Source organism: Heptranchias perlo, chromosome 16 (assembly GCF_035084215.1).
Source record: "Heptranchias perlo isolate sHepPer1 chromosome 16, sHepPer1.hap1, whole genome shotgun sequence".
Classification (NCBI taxonomy): domain Eukaryota; kingdom Metazoa; phylum Chordata; class Chondrichthyes; order Hexanchiformes; family Hexanchidae; genus Heptranchias; species Heptranchias perlo.
The window spans coordinates 33,930,655-33,957,258 of record NC_090340.1 but is presented as its reverse complement, the minus strand read 5'-3'; the positions used below and the strand labels follow the sequence as shown (position 1 = coordinate 33,957,258).

At 42.3% G+C, this 26,604-nt stretch overlaps 1 protein-coding gene across 7 annotated transcripts in view; it reads right to left on the bottom strand.

Annotated features, from left to right (window-relative positions):
* The window catches only part of LOC137333656 (uncharacterized), a 430,358-nt gene that overhangs the window by 248,038 nt on the left and 155,716 nt on the right, over positions 1-26,604 (bottom strand). The window lies entirely within an intron of this gene.

Here is a 26,604-nt window from a genome sequence, read left to right as displayed (position 1 = left end):
GCACTCTAAGACATATTCAGATGGTTGGGGTTAAGACTGTGCATTGAGTTGAGTGGTAAATGCCAAAATGGTGTCTATCACTTTAAATCAGCATTGCACACTGATTGTATCCATTTTCTCCTTACTTTACATGCAGTCGGCGTTTGGTATTTGCGCATGCGCTAACTCCTGTATTAACATGGTGTCCGGCGCACATCACGCTACGTGCACAGCCAAGACGGCGCCTTGGATATTCGAGAGGCCGCGTAGTGCTGAAACAACGGGTGCTACACGGTCCAATTTAGCGTCCACAGGCTTCAGCGTTCCCACATTTAGTTGAAGGAAGTTATGTCTCATCCAAAACTGGATGTTGGACAGTGAAGGAGTCGAGAAAGATGGTGGCGAGATAGAGCATACACTTGGAAGCTGAACTCATGTCTGTGGATGGTGTCTCCACTGGGCAGCATATAGATAAGGAAGCGAATGGGGCTAAGGATGGTGAGGGACTCCGGAGGTCACAGTGTGGGGTAGGAAGAGTAGCCTTTGCTAGAGCTCCTTTGGCTATGATCGGATACATAAAAATGGAACAGAGCATGGGCAGTCCCATGGAGCTTGGACATTGGTCGAGAGGTATTGGAGGAGGATGGTCTGGTCAGCTATTCTGAGGGCTGCAGAGCAGCTGAGGATGGAGAATATAGTTCATGACTTGGTTATGGCCATTTTGGTTCTTGCTGTGGAAGAACAGAAACCAGATTGAAGGGAGTTGTGAGGGAGGTGGGCACGGATCTGGGAGATGACAACCTGTTAGAGACCTTGGAGAGGAAAAGGAAATTGAAGAAGGAGTGGTAGTTAACAAAGTCATTGAGATCAAGGGTGGATGTTTTGTGGAGCGGGAACCATTTCCAATATTAGTTAACACGGGGCCAACAAGGGAGTTTAATTTGAATGTGGTTGAGGGAGCAGGACATAGGTCTCATGGATGAGATGAGTTTGGAGATGGTGCAGAGGTAAAAACTAGAGACATAATAACTAAACAGAATGACTGTTTACATTGGCTTGAAATGATGGTGTACAAATGTGAGCATACCAATGCTTAATGCTTTTGTACACAATTCCTTTGCCTGTATTTTACTGGAGAGGTTAACAATAATAATAATTATGCAACTTAATTCTCCACAGTAATGATTATTGGAATCTACAATTGTTTATAAAAACATTGCTTAAGAATACTACTGCACCCTTAATGAAATTGTGCAATAAACATATTTTCACTCAATTAATTTGCCTGAATATGATGTGTACTGATTATCGTAAAGTCAGGTCATCAACAATAGATTAAATACCACTAATATCCTATTGTTGGTGTCAGAAGGAATTCCTACTCATTTGTGATCACCATTGTCAGGTATCAGCGACTAAAAGATAACTCAAAAGTAGTTTTTTTAAAAATCCAGATTAAATAGTATTACTAAAAACTACCAACCAGCAGGGAGTCCGTTCAAGGCTATAATCTAAACATGGGCTTCAGATGACATTTATAAACTGCTTGAGCTTCAGCCCCACGGTTTATGCATCATCTGAATGCCTTGATTAGATTACAACCTTCTGACTCCAGCTATCCACCATCCTCCATGTTACAGAATGTAAGTAATGGTAAATTGATTGTTTTTTGCAGCAGCTTATTATTTGGATCAAACCATTCCTCTCCCCCCCCCCCCACCCTTCAATATTGTGGAGATGATGAATGAGGCAGGAGTTACCAGTAGAATATATTATTTCTTTCTCAACGTGCTCAGGCTGTAATTAATGTTTATTTATTAAAAAAGAGAATGTGATTACTGTATCTGGTAAAGCTGGCTTTTTGTGATTCTAATTTTGGACCACTGTCCTTTCAGTGTAGCAAATAGGTTCCGAAGGCATCCTGAAGAGCAGTGCACACCAACTGGACCATATTAATCAGTTCAATAATGCCACCAGCTGATGCCTTTGTTAGCAATGGCTTAAAGGGGCTTTCATCCAATTTTGCCCTCAAACAGGCCTTGTGTACCAGTCAAGCATGATGGATGAAGAGTGCCAGTGTGACCCTGATTCAGAGCCACTGTTCATCTGACAGGAAGGCTGACATATGCTGGTTTGTACTTTTTTTTCTGTTGTGACATTTCTAGAAGCCTGTGATATAACAGATTAGCTCCAATGGGCCGAGACAGCTAGTGCAATCAAAGTTTGTTGCTTTGATGGAACTCTGACATTTGGTCTATAGATCAATGACATTGCAAGCAAAACAAAAGGCTAAAAATGCATTGCGATATTTTGCCAAAGTAAGATAGATACTTCTATTCTCATCTGAAATCTAAGGACAGCAGATGGCTGAATCCATTGCACTGCAGCCACATGCAGCCCTAACTTTCAAATGCTGTCTTTTTCAAGTAATGGGCTTTCTGGATAAAAGACATGGCATTCAAAATGTATCAAAATGCTTCCGGAAAAGAAAAACACGTACTTCTGGATAGCAGGCTGAAGTTACTGTGAATATAAAATATAATGGCATTTATAAAACAATGTTGGTGATGTGAAGGTATTGGAACTCTTATTCAGTGCTCCAATTACTGGTGGTATAGTGATAAAAAGAAAAAACCTCAAATGCTACAAATGGAAATAAAAACAGGAAATATACTACAGGTCTGTCATCATTTGCAAAGAGAAAAGATGGGTTAACATTTTAAGTGTAAATCCATAATTATCACTAGTATTACTGGTATAGTACCTTCTTTACCTTTTCTGAATAGCTCCAAGGTTTTAACTTTGATTTATTACCTTCACCATACCTTCTGTTTTACAATGCTTTTCTCTCATTTTGCAAGGTATTTTAATCCAGAATTCAACTAAAATTTGCATGAGCACAATGAAAGTATCTTAAAAATTCCCTAATGTAAAAGTGTGCTGTGTGACATTGTATAAGCATTGTAAAAGAGAAGTGTGTGACTGAAAAGGAGACAGGATAATGTGAAGAACATTCCATGATAGAGAAAATAAAACTTCATCAGTGGCAATTCTATGGTCATGTACTGTGAATAAATAATAGATTTTTACGTAAAAGGAGTATGCCATAGACAGAGCTAAGCGATTCTACAACCAAAGGGTCAGGTCAAAGCTCTGCAGCCAGCCATGAATGGTGGCGGAAAATTAAGCAACTAATGGGAAGAGGAGGCTCCATGAACATCGTCCATCCTCAACGTTGGCGGAGCCCAGTACGCAAGTGCAAAAGACAAGGCTGACGTGCTTGCAATCATTTTCAGCCAGAGGTGCTGAGTGGATGATCCTTCTTGGCTTCTTTCTGAGGTCTCCACCATCACAGATAACAGTCTTCAGCCAATTCAATTCACTCCACATGACATGAAGAAATGGCTGAGTGCACTGGGCACAGCAAAGACTACAGGTCCCAACAAAATCCTGGCAGGAGTGCGGAAAACCTGTGCTCCAAAACTAACTGCGCCCCTAACTAAGCTGTTCCAGTACAGCTACAAAACTCTCATCTACTATCAGGAAAAACCGAACAGGCTGTTGCTCTTTTCTCTAGAAAAAAAAAGACTGAGAGGTGACCTGATAGAGGTGTTTAAATTATGAAGGGATTCAATAGGGTAGACATAGAGAAGATGTTTCCACTTATGAGAGAGTCCAAATCTAGGGGCCATAAATATAAGAAAGTTACTAATAAATCCAATAAAGAATTCAGGAGAAACTCCTTTACTCAGAGTGGCGAGAATGTGGAACTCGCTACCACAAGGAGTAGTTGAGGCAAATAGCATAGGTGCATTTAAGGGGAAGAGCAAGAAAGGAATAGAAGTATGTGTTGGTAGAGTGAGATGAAGCAAGTTGGGAGGAGGCGCCTGTGCAGCATAAACACAGGCATTGATGTGTTGGGCCGAATGACCTGTTTCTGTGCTGTAAATTTCAATGTAATTCTATGTAATTTACCCAACAATGTGGAATATTACCCAGGTATGTCCTGTGCACAAAAGACAGGACAAATTCAACATGGCTAATTACGGCCCTATCAGCCTACTTCCAATCATCAGCAAAGTGATGGACAGAGTCATCAACAGTGCTATCAAGCAGCACTTACTCGCCAATAACCTGCTCACCAATGCTCAATTTGTAGTCCGCAAAGACCAGTCAGCTCAAGACCCCATTACAGCCTTGTTCCATACATGGACACGACCTGAATTCCATAGGTAAGGTGAGAGTAACTGCCCTTGACATCAAGGCAACAGATCAAGCGCGGTACAAGTAAAACTGTTGTCAATGGGGACCGGGGGAAACTCTTCAGTGCCTATAGTCATACCTGGCACAAAGAAAGATGATTGTGGTTGTTGGTGGCCAATCTTCTTATCCCCAGGACTGCAGGAGGTTCTCAGGGCAGCATCCTAGGTCAAACTATTTTCAGTTGCTTTTCATCAATGACTTTCACTCCATCATAAGGTCAGAAGTGGGGATGTTCACTGATAATTGCACTGTGTTCAGCTCCATTCACAATTCCTCAGATAGTGAAGCAATCCATGCCCACATGTAGGAAGACCTGGACAACACCCAGGGTTGGCTGATAAGTGCCGGGCAATAACTATCTCCAAGAGAGAGCCCAGCTACCTCTCCTCCTTTTCAATTGCATTACCAACACCAAGTCTTCCACCATCAACATCCTGGGGATCACCATTGACCAGAAACTCAACTGGGAAAGCCACATAAACACTGTGGCTAATGGAGTGGGACAGAGGCTGGGTATTCTGTAGTGAGTGACTCACCTCCTGACTCCCCAAAGCCTTTCCACCACCTACAAGACACAAGGCATGAGTGTGATGGAATACTCTCCACTTGCCTGCATGGATGTGGGTGCACCAACACTCAAGAAGCTTGACAACATCTAGAACAAAGCAGTCCACTTGATCGGCACTTCAACAGCCAGCCTAAACTGCCACACCCTCTACGACCACTGTACCATGGCTGCAGTGCATACTATCTACAGAATGCACTGCAACAACTCGCCAAGGCTTCTTCACAGCACCTCCCAAACCCACAAACTTCCACCACTTAGAAGGACAAGGGAAGCAGGTGCATGGGAACACCATCATCTCCAAGTTTTCCTCCAAGTCACACACCATTGTGACATGGACATATATCTCCATTCCTTCACCATCACCAGGTCAAAATTCTGGATCTTCTCACCCAACAGCATTGTGGGAGCACCTTCACCATATGGACTGCAGCAGTTCAAGAATATCCACCACCATCCTCTCAAGACAACCAGGGATGGGCAATAAATGCCAGCCTTGCCAGCGACACCCAAATCTTAATTTTAAAAAGACCAATTCCTAGGTCAGGCGTAGTGCAGTTAGATGCAAAAACAAAAGTCCCTCTTCTCTGCTCCAGCAATGTTCTAGAACCAGAAAAGCACACCCTACTGCACCAGGGGGATTAACCAATTCCCCTACCAACCATCTTCATGGCCTCACTGAGTAGAATTCCAGATTGAGTGCACTAATTTATGCCATATTGTGGACAATATTGTGTTGTAGAATCATAGAAAGGTTACAGCACAGGAGGCCGTTCAGCCCATCAAGTCCACGCCAGCGGTTGTGGGCCGCGTTCTCCAAGAACTGGGTTGAGACTACACATTCTCGTCTCATAGATCCTTGTACTGATGAAGAGGAGAGATATCATTCCATCATTCTAGACTAGATTCAAAGCCAGGCCCAGAAGTGAAAGGGTGACACACTGACTGCACCACCTGGTCCTCTATTGACCTTTATTTATAGAATCATAGAATCTTACAGCACAGAAGGAGGCCATTCAGCCCATCATGCCTGTGCTGGCTCTTTGAAAGAGTTATCCAAATAGTCCCACAACCCTACTCTTTTCCCATAGCACGAAACCAGCTTCTATAACTGAAGACCTAGAAGTAAAATTTCTTATTGGTGTGATTCCAAAAGGATTATTAGTTAATGTTATTGGTTCAATAACCATGGACCCCATGGGAATACTCTAATATAGGCGTCACAGTGCTGGATAGAGATACTTGTGAAGCATATCCCATGAACATCTCTCTCCAAGTTATATCAAATTCAAAACCAAAAAATGGAAAATTTAAATTTTCTCATAAATGTGACCAAAACTATTTGGGCACAATAGTGAACTGTAAATCTTGCAGTTATTGAATGTTTTATAATCTATTTAAAATGTTAATGATATATGGCTATAAAAAGTACTATTTGACCTTTAATAAGTAATCATGTGATATTTCTGTAATCATGTAAACTAGTGTCATAGGTTAATGAATGATTGGGGGTAGGAAGTAAGAATACTGTATGTCAAATGGGAAAAAAAGCAAGTGTTTCAGAAGAGCTCCTGAAAGCAATAAAGTACAATTACATTGAGGTAGCCAGGACCTCACACTTGCAGTCTGTAATTTCCATACAAATGCGGGTTGGTGCCGGCAGTAAAATTGTCTTCACATATTAAGAACAGGTAATAACTGAACAATGATAGGCAGCCTTTTACTTAGGAAGCTGAATAGACTACAATAAGGTCTTCAAACAAAAATACAATCCTTAACATTAAAGGACCTACTTTATAAAAGCAGAGTACACAAATGTAACCATAGCAACTGCAGGAGAGTGTGACACCATCACCTTGAACTATCTGAACGTAAAACAGCATTTATCACATTATAGGAATTTCAAATCAATCTAAAAAAGTCTGTGTGTGGGGCTCAACCTTGGCTTTTTCATCCTTCTTAACCAGACCTATAAGAAGCCCCACAACAATGTTTCTGTTCATCTGTAAGTGAGAAAAAATGTAGGAGATTGTGAGAGGCTGAGAGCATGTGCACATGATCAGCATGAGAAAGCACGCAAATGTGGGGAAGGGGATTGATTTACATTTCCCCCCCATTTGGTCTATATTGCTGTTTTTGCACTGCCAACTTGAGCTGCCTTCAGTTGGTGGATGGGGTGGGCTGACTGTGTGGACTTTCTCCAAGACCACATTCAATGCTGCTTCTTGACTAGATGATGTGATACGTTCCTATGGAACATAAGTTGTACTTATCAGTATTTAAGAAAACAGGTTTTTTTAAATGAACTCTATACTTTAATAACTAAACTCAAGTCAGCTGTGATAGGCTGCAAAAGTAAATCTCCCTTGTCGGGGAAAAAACAGTTTGTGCCCCGTTCCAGTCTCTGACAGGTTCTGGGGCCAGGGGCGGAAGCTTCCTTTTGAAATAGGTGGAAGCTTCATGAATGTACTTGAATGCGGCCAAAATTACCAAAGGACATCACCGTGATTTTGCATCGACCGTGCTCACATTCTCACCTAAAAACTAAAAGTAGTAGTTGATGTCAGGCAGTTTCTTCAACAGAAAGCATTTAAAAGAGCCCAGCAGCTGAGCCAAGGTACTTTTTCAAATTGTTTATTTGGGTGTAGCAAATGATCTGGTCATAATTAGACGCACCCTGTATATGAAGGAGAGTTCCTTGAGGAATTTCAGTGGACCCATTGCTGCAAGTAGCCTCGTCCTTTGCACTCACTATGGGAATCCAATATATTTGGCTTCCTTGGAGGAAAAGGAGGAGGTGGATGAGTGGGATAAAAGGGATGCTGCTCAAGGGACAGATCATGGGAGGAGGACTGCTCACACTCACTTCTTACCCACTCACTTCTTACCAACTGAGTGTGTCAGCTGTGCCAAACATTACTGTACCTAACTCAAGAGCAGTACATTAAGAGGCTATGCTTCTCCAAAGGTAGAAGTGTTGCCAGCTTTAAAATAACCTACAGCCACTTTCTTGGGCAAGCACAACACTGCCTGTTGCAGTAATGATGTGGAGATGCCGGTGATGGACTGGGGTTGACAATTGTAAACAATTTTACAACACCAAGTTATAGTCCAGCAATTTTATTTTAAATTCACAAGCTTTCGGAGGCTACCTCCTTCGTCAGGTGAACGATGTGAAAATGAAATCCTCGAGATGAAATCGCATTTATAATTCACAGAACAATGCTTGGTGAGTACAGACAGTTTTTTCAACTGCCCGTTGCCAAGGCAATCAGTGTGCAGACAGACAGGTGTTACCTGCCAGGTCTCACAGAATATACAATGTTGCAGTAATGTCATGGGTACAGTAGCATATTGGTTATGTTACTGGACTAGTATTCCAGAGGCCTGGACTAATAATCCGGAGTCATGAGTTCAAATCTCTGCCATGGCAGCTGGGGAATTTATGTTCAATTAAATAAAATCTGAAATTAAAAAAAATAGTATCAGTAATGGGGGCCATGAAACTGCTGGATTGTTGTAAAAACCCATCAGGTTCACTAACGTCCTTTAGGGAAGGAAACCTGCTGTCCTTACCCAGTCTGGCCTATATGTCACTCCAGACCGACAGCAATGTGGTTGATTCTTAATCGCCCTCTGAAATGGCCTACCAAGCCATTCAGTTGTACAATCTCACTACAAAATGTCATATTAAGCATAAAAACCAGATGGACCACCCGGCATCAGACCACCAGGCACCGGACATGACTAAGGCAAACCAAGCCCAGTCGACCCTGCAAAGTCCTCCTCACTAACATCTGGGGACTTGTGCCAAAATCGGGAGAGCTGTCCCACAGACTAGTCAAGCAACAGCCTGACATAGCCATACTCACAGAATCATACCTTTCAGCCAACGTCCCAGAATCTTCCATCACCATCCCTGGGTATGTCTTATCCCACTGACAGGACAGACCCACCAGAGGTGGCGGTACAGTGATATACAGTCAGGAGAGTGTGGCCCTGGGAGTCCTCAACATTGACTCTGGACCCCATGAAATCTCATGGCATCAGGTCAAATATGGGCAAGGAAACCTCCTGCTGATTACCACCTAACGTCCTCCCTCAGCTGATGTATCAGTCCTCCTCCATGCTGAGCACCACTTGGAGGAAACACTGAGGGTAGTAAGGGCACAGAATGTACTCTGGGTGGGGGACTTCAATGTCCATCACTAAGAGTGGCTCAGTAGCACCACTACTGACCGAGCTGGCCGAGTCCTGAAGGACATACCTGCCAGACTGGGCAGGTGGTGAGCGAACCAACACAGGCGAAAAACCTACTTGAACTCATCCTCACCAATCTACCTGTCACAGATGCATCTGTCCATGACAGTATTGGTAGGAGTGACCACCGCACAGTCCTTATGGAGATGAAGCCCCGTTTGCACACTGAGGACACCATCCAACGTGTTGTGTGGCACCATCACCGTGCTAAATGGGATAGATTCAGAACAGATCTAGCAGCTCAAAACTGGGCATCCATGAGGTGCTGTGGGCCATCAGCAGCATCAGCAGAATTGTATTCCAGCACAATCTGTAACCTCATGGCCCGGCATACTCCTCACTCTACCATTACCAACAAGTCAGGGGAACAACCCTGGTTCAATGAGGAGTGTAGAAGAGCATGCCAGGAGCAGCACCAGGCATACCTAAAAATGAGATGCCAACCTGGTGAAGCTACAACACAGGACTACATGCATGCTAAACAGCACAAGCAACATGCTATAGACAGAGCTAAGTGATTCCTCAACCAACGGATCAGATCAAAGCTCTGCAGTCCTGCCACATCCAGTCGTGAATGGTGGTGGACAATTAAATAACTAACGGGAGGAGGAGGATCGGTGAACATCCCCATCCTCAATGATGGCAGAGTCCAGCACATGAGTGCAAAAGATGAGGTTGAAGCGTTTGCAACCATCTTCAGCCAGAAATGCCGAGTGGATGATCCATCTCGGCCTCCTCCCGATATCCCCACCATCACAGAAGCCAGACTTCAGCCATTTCAATTCACTCCATGTGATATCAAGAGACGGCTGAGTGCATTGGATACAACAAAGGCTATGGGCCCCGACAACATCCCGGCTGTAGTGCTGAAGGCTTGTGCTCTAGAACTAGCCACGCCTCTAGCCAAACTGTTCCAGCACAGCTACAACACTGGCATCTACCCGACAATGTGGAAAATTGCCCAGGTATGTCTTGTCCACAAAAAACAGGACAAATCCAATCCAGCCCATTACCGCCCCACCAGTCTACTCTAAATCATCAACAAAGTGATGGAAGGTGTCGTCGACAGTGCTATCAAGCGACACTTACTCACCATGCGCAGTTTGGGTTCTGCTCGGACCACTCAGCCCCAGACCTCATTACAGCCTTGGTCCAAACATGGACAAAAGAGCTGAATTCCAGAGGTGAGGTGAAAGTGACTGCCCTTGACATCAAGGCAGCATTTGACCGAGTGTGGCACCAAGGAGCCCTAGTAAAATTGAAGTCAATGGGAATCAGAGGGAAAAACTCTCCAGTGGCTGGAGTCATACCTGGCACAAAGGAAGATGGTAGTGGTTGTTGGAGGCCAATCATCTCAGTCCCAGGACATTGCTGCAGGAGTTCCTCTGAGCAGTGTCCTAGGTCCAACCATCTTCAGCTGCTTCATCAATGACCTTCCCTCCATCGCAAGGTCAGAAATGGGGATGTTCGCTGATGATTGCACAGTGTTCGGTTCCATTTGCAAACCCTCAGATAACGAAGCTGTCCTTGCCCGCATGCAGCAAGACCTGGACAACATCCAGGCTTAGGCTGATAAGTGGCAAGTAATATTCGTGCCAGACAAGTGCCAGGCAATGACCATCTCCAACAAGAGTCTAACCACCTCCCCTTAACATTGAACGACATTACCATCACTGAATCTCCCACCCTCAAAATCCTGGGGATCACCATTGACCAGAAACTTAACTGGACCAGCTACATAAATACTGTGGCTACAAAAGCAGGTCAGAGGCTGGGTATTCTGCAGTGAGTGACTCATCTCCTGACTCCCCAAAGCCTTTCCACCATCTACAAGGCACAAGTCAGGAGTGTGATGGAATACTCTCCACTTGCCTGGATGAGTGCAGCTCCAACAACACTCAAGAAGCATGACACCATCCAGGACAAAGCAGCCTGCTTGGTTGGCACCCCATCCATCACCCTAAACATTCACTCCCTTCACCACCGACGCAGTGTGTACAATCTACAAAATGCACTGCAGCAACTCACCAAGGCTTCTTCGACAGCACCTCCCAACCCTGCGATCTCTACCACCTAGAAGGACAAGGGCAGCAGGCACTTGGGAACACCACCACCTGCACGTTCTCCTCCAAGTCACACACCATCCCGACTTGGAAATATATCGCCGTTCCTTCATCGTCGCTGGGTCAAAATCCTGGAACTCCCTGCCTAACATTACTGTGGGAGAACCTTCACCACACGGACTGCAGCGCTTCGTGAAGGCAGCTTATCACCACCTTCTCAAGGGCAATTAGGGATCAGCAATAAATGCTGGCCTTACCAGCGACGCCCACATCCCATGAATGAATTTTAAAAAAAGTTAGTCAGTACAGCCCTGAACATTTTTGTCTTCAGCTCCTTTCCACAGGGGATATCAGTAACATCAACCATTCTGCAGTCCATACAAGTATCAAGCAGGTGACTGATGCATTGTTCGCAAAAGAAAGCAACAAGGACTATGTGTGGAATTGCCATAGGGAGGAGGGCCTTCAGAATTATAAGGGAGAAGACGTAAACAACCTGGAGGATGTTGAGAAGGCTGCTGGGGAACAACAGTTGCCAGCAAACGAACAGTCTGACAAAGTCTGACTAATGAGTCCTTCAATTGATGATTCTCTTGCTTCCCGGCATTAACAGTCTTGCCATGTGTGGAAACTGAGAACCCTCTGAAAGCTGATGAACAGCTTCAAAAAAGCCGACAACTTAAATAAGAACTAACAAATCAAAAAACAACACTGAATATAGGCCTATGATCAGTGTCACTGGTCTGTGATACCTGAATACGTTTTATTCCATGGGATTTCAAGATATTAATCAGTATTTTGGGATCATATTCCACAATTTGGTTCTTTTTTCTGGGAAAACTGAAACCTAAAGGCCTTGTCTATGAAGTGAAAACATATAGGCCCAGAATTTGCTGTCACAATAACATTGAGGCTAATGGCGCTCACCGTTATTTATGTGCAAATCACGCAGCAACTTCAGGCGAGGGCAGATGCGTGGTTAAACGCGTAAAATCCGAAAGTTGCTGTCCGAGATGCGCCGCACTGCCGTTAGCTTTGTGAAAACAGCATCTCACTGTCTGTCGCACCATTGAAATGCATTGACGCCGTGAAGTTTCTGTATTTGCACGGTAGATACAAACTAAATTCGCCAGAGAAAGTTAGGGCTTGTCCATTTGAATCTATGCACCCTTTTAAGGACATGAAACTCGTGCATGTGTGAAACTCAGCAAACGTGCACAACCCTGTGCCTCTGTGTGCACAAGAAAATTTTAGTAACAACTTCATCTGGTTTTCAGGTGACTGAAAATTGAACAAAGTTTTAATGTTTGGAGGTGCATCTAGCAACAGAAAAGGGAAATATTGAGAAGATAAAAGCATGTTATTGGAAAAGAACTTCTAGATGTTTAGAATAATTTCAACTTTGAGGTATGAAAGAATCATAAATAACTCAGCTTCTGCAACTCTAAATGAAATGTGGCATATGAAAGACACAATGTTCACATTTGTAGAAAATGTGAGAAAGAATTGATCAGTATGTAACTGAATTATGCATCTGCAGTATCACATTAATGTGAGGAACTCATAGAAACAATAACAACAGAATAAATTTGTGAAGTCCCACGTAATTCTCTGAGGAAGGCTGCTGAGGGAGCAGGGTCTGATGTTAGATATTGCAATACCAATTTATAGGGCAACTGAAACGATAAAAGTGCAAGAGCTGTGCAGTGAGGGAAACGGGTGCTTTCAGGCAGCATTGAAGAGAGTAGAAAAAAAATCAAAATGAAAAATCTGATACGAGATCCATCAAAGCTAAAAGGAGGGAGAAAACAGCAAGTTGCCCAGCCTTTGGGAAAGCATGCAATGCCGCAAAAATAACTACGATGCAAAATGTTTAAAATTGCAGAACAGGCAAAACTAAGAGCAAGCTACAAAGAAAAATCATGCAAGAACTTTTATGTGGATGTAGTAACTGCAAGTCATGCAAATGAGGAAGAATGGGGACAATTTTCGTTATAGAGTGTAAAACCCACCAGGACATTGGCAGAGCAGGATTAGCACCCACCCACCAGAACCAGAGCTAAACTGACTGAGTTTTCAGCTCAGACTGATTAGCATTTTATAGGAGGCTACAATCACAAAAAGCACCCAGAATAGATAGCTCTCCTATTAGAGGGAGGGAAGTCCAGTGTGCTGCTGGTTTTAAAGACCTGCAGTAGCATAAAGAGGCAATGCATGTTTCCTAATCAAAGGTGAGGCCACCTTAGTCAGCAAGACAGGGCCTTGGAGATATTATTGGACCAAGTTCAATGCAAGAGGAGCATCCTGTTCCCCTTCGATTGGCACAGTGTTCTAATGGAGAGTTGGAGAAGAGGCTTTGCAAGACAAGAGGTTGCCAACCATATTAATGTCAGCAGCACCTTCCTGCAGAGCAGAATTAAATTCAGTGACCTCATGAAGTGTGCTAAGGTAGGAAATCCCACTCATGACCTATACCCTCACCTATCCCAATCTGTCAATTCCCTGGAAGCTGTCCATGGTTTTCTATTAAATAGAAGGAAGATTTCACTGTACTTCCTCTCTGCTTTTTGTGGAATTCTGAAAAGCTGCTCCCCTTGAAAACTTGCCCCATCTATTGCAAAATGTTGCTATCATCAAACGTACTACCGTCAGCAGGCTGATACATGGCGAAGTTGGAAGGCCTTTTGCCATGATAATCATTTACATCTATCTACTCTTCTTGCAAGAGAAGACTGCCAAGATTAATGAAGGGAGGAGAGAAAAGCTGCACAGGAGTAGCCCCCCGCCTCCAAACTCTCACCCTTTATGAATTTTGGGCAGAGACAATATGAGGAGATTGGTAGTTTGGAGGCCTGATCCCAGATATGGCCTCTACCTCCTTTTTTCATGCACAACCTGTCTAACTAATGTCAGGTGGCTGCCAAAATTACTTTGTCCAGAATTTAATGTACCATGCAGTCCCAAAGTGATCAGCATTTCCTTAGTTCATGTGGAGGCAAGTCTGTTGTATTCCAAACTATTGCCTAATGCTTTTTAATATCATGTCTAAAATTCCACCTTCATTATACAGAAAGCAATTAACTAATAAGCTAGGATTACACCAGAGCCACCGAAAGTGCACTCATAACAAATAAAGTTTGAAGAACGAAAATCACAAACGATGACAGAAGCAGTAAAAATATTCTGACCCGTCATTTTCTGATCGAAGAAGAATTATTTTGTGCACACAGAAATTCTGCTTTCTCTGACAGCGACAGTTCTAAAATCCTTTCAGACATGATGATGTCTTCCGTTTCCGAAGCAACTGAGGTGATACTGTTTGGCACAGCAATATTTAAACAATTATAATATGTATTAGGAGGATCGAAAGGCAAATTTAAACTTTTACAGCTTTATTCCTGAATTTAAAACTTTAATTACTCAAAGTTCTCAAAACTGTACAAGTCTTAAACAAAGCAAGACCCCAATTAAGTTAATTTAGCTACTGCTCAAATTATTCATGATCCCCAGAAGTAGTGCCAACAGAACTTAATTATTAACCTACAATTCACGATTTAATAATGCTTTACATTCTGGGTCAGCGACATACTACACTAATGAGAATTTGTGTTTGGGTAAACCACTTTTCTAGCAATCCCTGGCAAATCACAAATTTATACAAATTCTGAATGCTCTTTTGTATTTTTTTTAACATCAAAAACAAGTTGTCTTTGCATAGGTAACCAATGCAAGTACTCATTTCAGTATTCTTGTCCCACTTTGATATTGAATAAACCACTGGAGATTTTTTTTTAAACTATTTTTAAAAAAGGGAGAAAATATAACTTTTTCATAATAACCAGCTGTAAAACCTCTACTGTAATATTGAACATCAAGTAAACCTAACAGTTCCAGGAAAATACAATGTAACAGCATGCTCCGAGTACATTGTTGTATATAATGTGGGTCGCCGAGCGAGTCCTTGACATCTCTCCTCAGCAAGCCTTAATAGATGCATTCTTAATTCTATTTGTCAGATGACTCCTTTCCTTTTCCATTATTGGACGAAGGAACAGGACTCTATTTCCTTCCTCAAAGAAAAGGACGTAAAAGATGTCAGATATAGACAAAATTATAACAGGGCAAACTTCATCACAGAACCAGATAGAATTAGATTTATCATAGAATCATAGAAAGGTTACAGCACGGAAGGAGGCCATTCGGCCCATCGAGTCCGCGCCGGCTCTATGCAAGAGCAATCCAGCTAGTCCCGCTCCCCCGCCCTATCCTGTGGCCCTGCAATTTTTTTCCTTTCAAGTACTTACCCAGTTCCCTTTTGAAGGCCATGATTGAATCTGCCTCCACCACCACCTCGGGCAGTGCATTCCAGATCCTAACCACTCCCTGTGTAAAAATGTTTTTCCTCATGTCACCCTTGGTTTTTTTTGCCATTCACCTTAAATCTATGTCCTCTGGTTCATGACCCTTCCACCAATGAGAACAGGAGCTATCTACTCTGTCTGGACCCTTCATGATTTTGAATACCTCTATCAAATCACCTCGCAACTCTGTTCCAAGGAGAAGAACCCCAGCTTCTCCGGTCTATCCACGTAACTAAAGTCCCTCATCCCTAAAATCATTCTCGTAAATCTCTCCTGCACCCTGCTTTAAGAGCTTGTTTCTAAAAGCTGGTAGTATTGAGTTGTTACCAAACAAGATCTATCACAATTGAAAGAGGCACCACAGTGAGAAGCGATGGTGAATGAAAGGAGAGATATTGTCACTTTCCTCACCTTGCCTGATTTGCTATGAATGTTTGCTAGCAAAGTAGGCAAAGTCTAGCATCACAGTCTACGTCTTACTAATCCTGCCTTACATTGCTTGTCAGTCAAAACTTTGTAGCACAATCGGTATGACAAGGAAAAGACAAAGGCAAAGCTCTTCCAGACGTGGCAGACAGGACATCTCTGATGACAAAGTTTTGAAACTTGTGCAGAGAGGACTTGCATTATCCAAAACTTTCCATTGCTTAGAAAGGAGGTTTTATTTTTTTTTGAGGCCAATTAATTTCTTGGTTAGGGCCTTCCAGATAACACGCAGGGATGAAAGGCTGATGACAGAATGCAACTTTGCCTAACTCACCAGGTTTGAAGTGGCTGGAGGTTTTTAACACTGATGTTACTGAAAGCTGCAGAGGTCCTATTATAGATAAGTGGAGTCGTCTCATCATAGAACATACACGCCACCCAACGACATGTTAAGATGACTCTCAGCATTTCAACCCACGAGTCAGCTTGTCAGTGTTTCACTGGGATTGGAGGTTGTCTCCCAGCTCAGCTGGGAGGCAAACTAAAGGCTTTCAGAACGAGATTGGTTGCAGGGCCGAACGAAGGAGCATTAGAACCATCACATCAGTTGGAGAGTGGGACTATAGGCTGTCAGAACCAATCAGACCATACTTTCTCCCACTGTTGGCTGCACAGGAATCCGAGGCAGAAAGAATTTAAATGGTTGGTTTTGTTGAGGCACAATTGCAGGTTTGTTTATTGGTGACTGTCCCAAAACAAAGAGTGCTAAAATACAGCTTTTCATTTTTTTCCCCATTTTTTGCAAAAGAAACATTCTGGGATGTGCCTGGCTGTTGCCTCATGCAACATTTTCCTCAAGACTAGTTACCTGCATTTGAAGATATTTGTTGGTATGAATGCATTAATTATTTTTATTTGAGTATTCCAGTGGTTGAGAGAGGGAAGCACCAGTATGAACTGAAGGTAAGGAGGACAGACAAGCAAAAATTTGAACTCGGGGGTGAAGAAGAGCTCCAGCTTCTTCTGGAAGAGGGAGGAGAAGAATGCCAGCTTTTGTGGGGGGAGGGGATGGAGAAAGGGAAATGGGTGCCATCATAAACCAAGGGAATGGGAGAAGAGCTTTAGTTTGAATTGAGGGGAGAGTGGGAGGTGTACCAGCTTGAATTGGAGAAAGAGGAGGGAGAAGAGTGACACAATGAAGTACGTGGAGGAGAGGGGAAGAAGAGTGTTAGTTTGAATGAGGGGGAAGAGGAAGAAGAATGTCAACATTAATTGGGAGATGAGGAGTGACACTCTGAGCTGGAGAAAATGGGGAGAAGAGCGCTTGTATCATTGTGACAACTGGAAAACAATTTATCAGATTTAGCAACAGATAGTACTAATAAATATACATAACAGCCGCAAGTTTCCCGCAGGAAATGAGGGAAAATCTCTGCAACTTTCGATCCTGCGACACAAGTGATGAGATGTTAGGTACACTTGCAGCTTGCATTATGACAAACCAATGCCCCATTGCACTCAGTCCTAGACCTATACTCAGGCCGTTATTGAAACCATCAGCTTTATATTTGAAGTATTAATCCGCTTTTGCTAATTATCCAGATTGACATGTATATTCTCACTTCATTTTACCAAGCTTTTCATTCAACTGTACACATCATTGTCCTTTTCTCGTCAAACTGCTCAAATGGAAGTGTTCAGAGCTTTCACCAATAAATGGCCAATGCTATCATAACCTCTGCAAACAGCAACAGCAGTCATTTCAAAAAAACAACAGACTTATTGTTATGATATCATAAGTGTTTGTGAGGGAAGCATCATCATAGTGGACTAAACCTTATTATGGGCCCTGCACTGTTATGATCACTTACTTGACTGGTACTAACAGGAACTTACTGCAGCTACAGTTAATGTTCCATGAGATGAAATCACTTACTAGTTTATTTTATGTGAAGCTCTTTGAGGTGTTTGTGAGAGATCTGATGAAGTGATGTATAAATGCAAGCCTTTGTACTTTACATATTATTTAAAAAGTTGTCTGAAATTGTGTTTAAAGGCTGTACCAACAGTTATGGGATACTTATGACCATATACACCATTCAAGTGTCACTCCAGTGATTTATCTAGCATTATAAAGAGCGTTTTCTCTGTTATTACCTGTTAAAATATGGAATATATTACTACTGGAAGAGAGAGAGTATAATTGTTTAAAACATCGGTCCTATTATTCTCTGATTTGAACTCTTTTTGGAAGCTTTTCTTGTCTGTCTGTTACCATCCATTCCCATGGTTGTTGTGCACTGTCCCCCAGGCCCTGTGACTCATTCCTTGGCCCTTCATGCTACACTTCCTTACCTCAGCTCCAGGAAGGCATTTGCTTAGACCTCACATGCCACCTGTTTACTTTCCTCCCCAAACCCAGACACCTGGAGGTGGATGATGGGCGATGGGCTTTGGCAGGTGAAATCGGATTGCTGTTTGCAGAAGAGGTATCTGCGTCCAATGTAAAGTCAACAGTAAGACAAAGTGGCTGAAGTTGTATTTCAAGGAATAACATTAGATCTAGGAATTAATGAAGGTTTCAAATCCTGCAGCATCAACTAGTTTATTCATTAAAAGTTTGATACTCTAACAGTAAAGCGCTGATTTTACATTAATGGTGGAAATGCCGTTGGCTGCACATACCAATAGTGGGACAGCTGGCCTCCCTGGATAATGCAAGGACAGCTCATTATGCTCATTTTAATATGCTCTCGGTGTCATTTCCTGGAGTGCAGGAAACACACTGATTAATATGGGGCAGGGAATTCAGCAAGGCTACTGCTTGCAATTAAAGGAGACCAGCATTTGGAGGGAAATTGAAAGCATAGCAGTGAATGGTGACTAGGAATCAACAGAAACCTGGGAACAACTTTCCCCTTTGATAATGATTCATTGGAGATCCTGCTGCAGGAGGTGCAGATATCTGAAATGGAAGGACACCCTCCTATCAGGGATGGTGTACAAATTGCCTGGATAGTTCTTATGATCTGGAATGCACTGCCTGAAAGGGTGAGGGAAGCAGATTCAATAATAACTTTCAAAATAGAATTGGATAAATGCTCGAAGGGGGAAAATTTGCATGGTTATGGGGAAAGGCAGGGGAGTGGGACTAATTGGATAACTCTTTCAAAGAGCCGGCACAAGCACAATGGGCCAAATGGCCTCCTTCTGTGCTGTATCATTCTATGAGAAAGCATGAAGATAGGTTTCCATGTCGGTAGGACATGGAAGCAAATATAAAAGACATTTTCTGATGTTAGGGAAAGTGCCAAATAAAGACCACTCAGATTTTGGAAAATATTAGTCTTGCACCACATTATGCATGGTACAAGCAGTTTACATCCGGACACCATAGACCATCTCAGAATGAAGGCATTATGGCGGCTTCCAGGATACCTGGCATTGGCTAACATGATGAAGTTCCTGTGGTCTAAAGACCAGCTGAACATTAATAGAACAAGTACCTGGACCTGCACCTAAAGTGCTGTAAGCTGCAGGGCTACGGACCGAATACTGAAAGGTGCGATTAGAATGGGAACCTGGTTGTTCTTCGAGCCGGCGCGGACACGATGGGCCGAATGGCCCCCTTCTGTGCTATATCTTTTCTATGGTTCTAGAACGGAAGCCCTTTCAGTTAGTGGGGTTGGTGCCACTCAATAAAAGTTCTGTGTCCTATGGAGCTAACAGGGAAAGTTAATAATGTGTTCCTCCTTGCAAACAAGCCTCAGTCACTTGCTTGGTGCATCTGTGGACAGCTGACCATTTGGCGTATGGCACTGGTGATGGCTTGGAAGGGTACTGTAGCATAAAAGTTTATTGCATTAGTGCCCTTCTCACCAACAGGAAGAGCTGTTCTCATGATGGAAGTTGTACGTAGGTTGGCATAGCTCTGTGATAGCCTCCTTGTGAAACCAAAGCACCAAAGGCAGGTGATATACGACATATCCAGGAATGACTGTCTGGGTCTGTAAATCTAGTCCTGAGGCAAAATGATGGGTGTGTAAACACCTGGTGCGTCGTCTTACCGATCTGTCTTGACCCCTTAGGAACTCCTCTTCCTTCTCCAAATCTAGGAGCACGTGTGGAACCCCAAAGAAATTCCCATCCGCCCCATTTTGTTTGAAAAGAAACTATAAATATAAGTCAAGTGACGCAAAAAAATCAGCCCTTAACCGCAACTAAAATAATGCAGCTAGGTCACAAACCTAACGAAAATTCAAACTAACTCCAACAAGTTTAAAAAACCTTCAAGAAGCCAACTCCTAAACTACTGAAATAGTCGTGTGCCATTTTATATGGATGAACAGTGCCGTGGAAGAGGAAGTCTCTTCAAAATCATGAGATTGGCGTAGTTTTGGTATGAAGCTCATAATAAGCAGCACAGCCTCGAAGAAAAATTATGGTGCTGCATTTCCATGAGCCACAATCCCAACACATATACCAGGATCAGCTGGTGCCCTCCAGTGCCAACTCCAACAGATTATGTGGGGTTGGGGGAGAATATCTCATTTGCAAGGGGCCAGTATGTGCCTGGGACACATCTCTGGTGCTGTTGGAAAATCTGGCCTGTCAGGCCTGGAGCGGGTATAAAGGCACCCCCCACCACCCCCCACCACCCCCCACTCCAGGGAACAGAGAAACTCTCCACCAGATGACCATATACAGGAGACGCAGGTACAGAATTTTTGTTAAAATGAATTCTTACCATTTTTGAGGATTCAGACCACAATTCTGACCTGCAACTCTCCCGGTGGGGTCCACTTCCACCCTTCAGGAGATTGGTACGCCTTTTCTCACTTCAAGTACGCCTGATCCTCGGGGCCCCATTAAAGCAAGCTTTTTTTAAAACTTACCTTCAGGGGCCTCACTGGCTTCCTGACAAGTTCACCTGGTTTTGGGGGGGGGGGCGGGGAGGGAAAGAGGGGGTCGTGGCGTGCATCCAGCTCAGACGCGAGTTAAATTTCCATCAGGGTCCCATGTACATCATAGGACCCTGAATTGCATTTGTTAATGAGGCTCCTACTGAAGTCCAGAGGACACCTCACCTGCCACCAGAACCAGCTGTGTTAAAATCGTAAATCAGAACAGAGTGGGAAATGGAGTCGTTTCATTTTAACTGCTCCCCAGCTCTTTTACTGCTGATCGAGGAGAGTTGAAATTGCCCTGCATATTACTGCAATAAGCCTTGTTTACAAGATGGAAAAAAATACAAACGATATAAATTCCATCTACCAAACTCTGTTTAAAGCATTTCACTAAAGCAATAGTCAATGAAGCTATAGATAGCTGGGAGCTCTTCCCTTCACAAACTTGATGCAGAATTGTAACTCTTCAACACTACAGCTGCACAAATATTTTCAGGTAAGCGACTAAGAGATTTGTAAGTTGTCCCGCTCAACACAGAGACTACTGTAATACAATGTAGAAGATGCACAGCAGTCACCAGTGGCTCACACAAAATAAACTGCCAGTAACAGAGATGTATTCTGGTTCTACATTGTATTTAAAATGTATGATTTAATTTAATTCTCATCATCAAGGAGTAACATGTTATGGCTACTGAAGTGGTACAAAAAAACAACACTAGAAATAATCCCTCTCTGCAAAACTCCAATGTGACTGTTACTCTCACTGTGACTAAAAAAAGGACTCAATTGTGCTAATTTTAGAACATTTGCGAATGAAATGCAAAGATCACAAGTGGTACAACACAAAAACTGGAAAATAAAACATCTGGCAAGGGTTATCAGCAATTGAATGGAGAGTATTCCAAATATAAAAAGGAAGGAATCACTAGGCTTTAGTTCCTTATTAAACTGAATGAACAGTGGGGAACATAGTGTTATGACTCAACTACTGGGGTTCAGCTTCCCATTAACTACATCTCAAAAACTTTTGGTGTAGAGAATGTTAAAACTATTAAACTGGCAAATTGCAAGCAGCCAGCAAAGGCATAGAAAACTGAAAATCTGACTAGTTAGTGAATGGTTGCTCAACTAATTACGAAGCGCTTTTTGCTGACAGATTTAATAGAATTCTAAATAAATAAACTGGCTATTATTCACTAACAAGATAAATACCAATTACATGATAAACTATGCATAATTGCACATTTATGCTCATTAATAGGTTGAAAAAGACAGCTATTAATGCTGTTTTTAAGATGTTACATCAGACGCTCATCAAAGCAAATCTAATTAGTTAAAATGAACTAATTGACCTGTCACATATGTTGTGAATCCTCCCTTACCAGTGGAATACAAAGATTGAATGGCCATTTCTTGGTAAATGACCTCAGATCAGAGAATAGAATTGGTTTTATTCAGAGAATCGCAGCTTGGTGTGAACAGTGAACAAGAGCAGTATGTTTACCGATGCAACACATATATTGTTCAATGTGGCGAACTGAACAAGAAATACAGCAATTTATTTATTCAAACACTTAACAGTTATCTCAAAATCATAGCTCTTCTTTGGTTCCTTTTGTTTTTTTCCAAGTTATTTAATAGCATAGGAACAATAGTCTTCATCAATCATTAACAGAATTGCTTTGTGGCAGTGTCCTATTTGGTTTAACATCCAATCATATTTCTCCACTGGTATCTAATAATTACAGAGACAATTGCTCTCTGTTCAATAGTGCCTGCATTAGGGATGAGTGGCTCCCTGGTCAAAGCAAATCAAACTGACATTCAGTGCGGTACAGATGCCTAAAGGGCTCAAATCTCTATTTCCGTGATTTTTTTTTGTCAGGATTCAAGCAACCTGAAACTGAGCAAAACCAATCTGGTGTAAAATCATAGTGTGGGTGCCCACGGACTCATGTATTTCCCAGATTCTGACAAAAGGAAAAATCTCCAGGAACCCACAAATACATACATGCAAAACAAGGCGCACATGCCTGGATTTTACACCTAACCCGCTTGCTTTGAATCAGATCTAATTTTCAGCATGCAGCTAATCTGTACCAAGCAGAAGGGATAGATGAACTTAGTTTGACAGATGTCAGACATCCATGAGAAAATAGTTTTATCCTTAAAGCCAAATAGCTTTATAAAGTAAATTGAGAAATTGAAGCCATTCACTGCAATAGTGTCCACAGACATTCATCCCCATTTAGGTCTCCCACTGCTACCTACCACCTCCATGTTATCATAGTAGGTACAGCACAGGAGGAGGCCATTTGGCCCACCATGCCTGTGACAGCTCTTTGAAAGAGCAGATTTATCAGTCAGCAAATTTTCCCTCCCTCCCTGCTGGGATGCATTCAACCTCCAGATGCTGGCTTCCCCCAAACAGCGGAGATAAAAATTCATTATGTTGGGAATAAAAGGGGCAAATCTGCCTTCTACCACTTTGGCATACATTGCGTATAAGCACCAATGTGTTGCATCACCCCAACACTTCTGATTTAAACCAGGTTTTTTTTTAAACCATTTTCAAAATAATTTGTTTTCTTGCCATTTTCAGTGCACCATTGAATGGTATCCTCAGAAAGATATCACACTCCAACATGGCATGGCTGTATAACAAACCTTCTGTGAAGGTATGAAATATTTAATACAAAACACCACAGTTGAATTTTACGCATACTAACCATTTTACTCAATATCATATGCCGTTATAGATTTCCTATCACAAAATTTATATATAAAAGGAAATTTATAAATTTGTGGTGTTGAATATTCTGAAATAGAATGCACCATACTCTTTAAATGAACAAAAAGTAATCTTAGTATTGTTTTTTGTGAAGAATTATCACTGCAGTTGTGAAAGGATTAATCTATGACTCAGTAGCCAGAATTATAGCACGGTTACCCTATCTGTAGTGATACAACAACACTGATTTTGCCAGTGCTATTTTTAATTATCAGAGCAGTGATCAAGTCCCATCCTGTCAGTCCTGCCCTATTTTACATTTTCCTCTTGTATGAGTACACCTAAAATTTCCTACATGGCACAAAACAAATGTGCGATTTGTGCCACTGGTTCGGAATGTTTAAACTATGGAATTGATAATGGACCGGAAATTGCTTGTAAAATAACGATGAGCTTAACAGCGCTCACCGTTATTGATGTTCCGGCGACTGCACACGTTCAGGCAAACGCGGAAATCTGGAACTTGCTCTTCCTGATTCACCAGTGATCATTACTTGTTTTTGGCACTAACTTTCTTTCCAGACAACATCTACCTGCAAAACATCCTGTCAAGGTCTGTCCTCACAATCCTCTCTTTAAAACCTTATTGATCGCCCTCCCCCGTACAACATTCTTTCTTAAGAAGCACAGGAGTGCTGTCTCTGAAATCTTCATCAGGCCTGCCAACTAAACCGACTGCCTCCTCTGCCAAGAGTATATTCTCAGCAGACACCTCATGCTGTGCCCACATGAATAGAATAATCCTCACCACAAATTAATTCTTTAATGTCCCTGGTCATTGTGGAGACCTCTTCGATGCCTGGCTCATTAACATTTTAAGCTCCCCTCCGTTTCAGTGCTGTAACTGGTGGCTTTTTAAATCTGTGCCAATTCACTTTGTATTTTTTATTTAAAAAAGACTTAAACATAGTTCATTCCTAAATGCATTCTGCAGAATAATGGTCAAAAAATTCCAAAATATAACACGTAAATTGTACTCTATTAGAATCAGTAGAACAAGAATATCAACACTAAAGGGTACAGTTATGCTGCCATTTTTGCATCAATGCAGAAAGATTTTGGCTGCAGATAAATGCAAAAATGGCAGTCTAACTCTGGATTCAGCTCTGAGAGTCTGGAACATACTCAGAGACCATATCACACTACTTGGGTTTCACAGTTGACTATTATTTCAGTGCAGCGTGAAGTTCAGTTCAAGAAGTGTTCAGGTGATCCTCCTGGGCACTTCATAAACTTACTGCGGAGTCTTTTTTTTTAAATGTTCTGGGAAAGCAGAAGTTCCCACCCAAAGTCTCAAAATATTAAAAATTTACGAGCAAGGGAGTGGACTATGCAAGAGCTGAGCTGTCTCCTGGTACCCAGTGTTCAAATTACAGCCCTCAATATCATGGGTCTTATTGACTACACTTGGCACACTGCAGCTACAACCAGAAGTACAATATAACTACAGCCTAAAAATCTAAATAATGCCTCAGGCAAAAGGAGTCATATAGTCAGTAGTAATAAACATGATTAAGAATTTTCTTTTCATCTTGATCTCTTCATTTTTGTATTTCAGAAACAAGCCAACGTCAAATGGTGAATGACCAAACAGTTCTGTTAGTTTGGCCTACGCAAGACTGTACCTTTTTAGGTTAATTTATTGTAGAGCTTTATCAGAGCAGACATTTTTTTTTGAAGCACACCTTTCATCTTAGCTGCTACTTATTCATTATGTGGAGATGCCGGTGATGGACTGGGGTTGACAATTGTAAACAATTTTACAACACCAAGTTATAGTCCAGCAATTTTATTTTAAATTCACAAGCTTTCGGAGACTTCCTCCTTCCTCAGGTAAATGCTGGACTAATAAAATTGCTGGACTATAACTTGGTGTTGTAAAATTACTTATTCATTAAGTCAGTCACACTTCATGATGAATCTCTTACACATGGTCAGCACCCAAGATGGATGAAAAAAAAATTTCACACAATTTGAATCGTGTTGAATCTAATTGAAAATTCATGTCCTACTTAGCATCATTCAACGCCCTTGCAAAAGTTTTCTCACTTTGTCCATAGAAATAAAAAAAACACATCCAGTGGATTGGTGATTCAATAGTTTTATTGGTCTTAGACAAATTGTTGTAGAGTGCAATCGCACAGCCAGCAGAAGTTATACTGCCAATGCATTTTGTGCAGATCACAATGAGGGTAATCACAAAGGAACTCTGTGCCTTTGTATTTAGATACATGTATACATCTCTGCTCCCCATTTTTAATGATGTGGAGATGCCGGTGATGGACTGGGGTTGACAATTGTAAACAATTTTACAACACCAAGTTATAGTCCAGCAATTTTATTTTAAATTCACAAGCTTTCGGAGGCTACCTCCTTCCTCAGGTGAACGATGTGGAAATGAAATCCTCGAAATGAAGTCGCATTTATAATTCACAGAACAATGCTTGGTGATAACAGACAGTTTTTTCAACTGCCCGTTGCCAAGGCAATCAGTGTGCAGACAGACAGGTGTTACCTGCCAGGTCTCAGAATATACAAATCACCAAAAAAAAACAACAAACAAAAAAAAAGAGACAGAGAGGTAGAAACATAGAAAAGACAGCAACTGACCCGTTATATTAAAAACAGATAACATTTGTTCGCTGGTGGGGTAACGTGTATCGTGACATGAACCCAAGATCCCGGTTGAGGCCGTCCTCATGGGTGCGGAACTTGGCTATCAATTTCTGCTCGACGATTTTGCGTTGTCGTGTGTCTCGAAGGCCGCCTTGGAGTACGCTTACCCGAAGGTCGGTGGCTGAATGTCCTTGACTGCTGAAGTGTTCCCCGACTGGGAGGGAACCCTCCTGTTTGGCGATTGTTGCGCGGTGTCCGTTCATCCGTTGTCGCAGTGTCTACCACCCCAGACCATGCAGACGCTGCAACAACGGATGAACGGACACCGCGCAACAATCGCCAAACAGGAGGGTTCCCTCCCAGTCGGGGA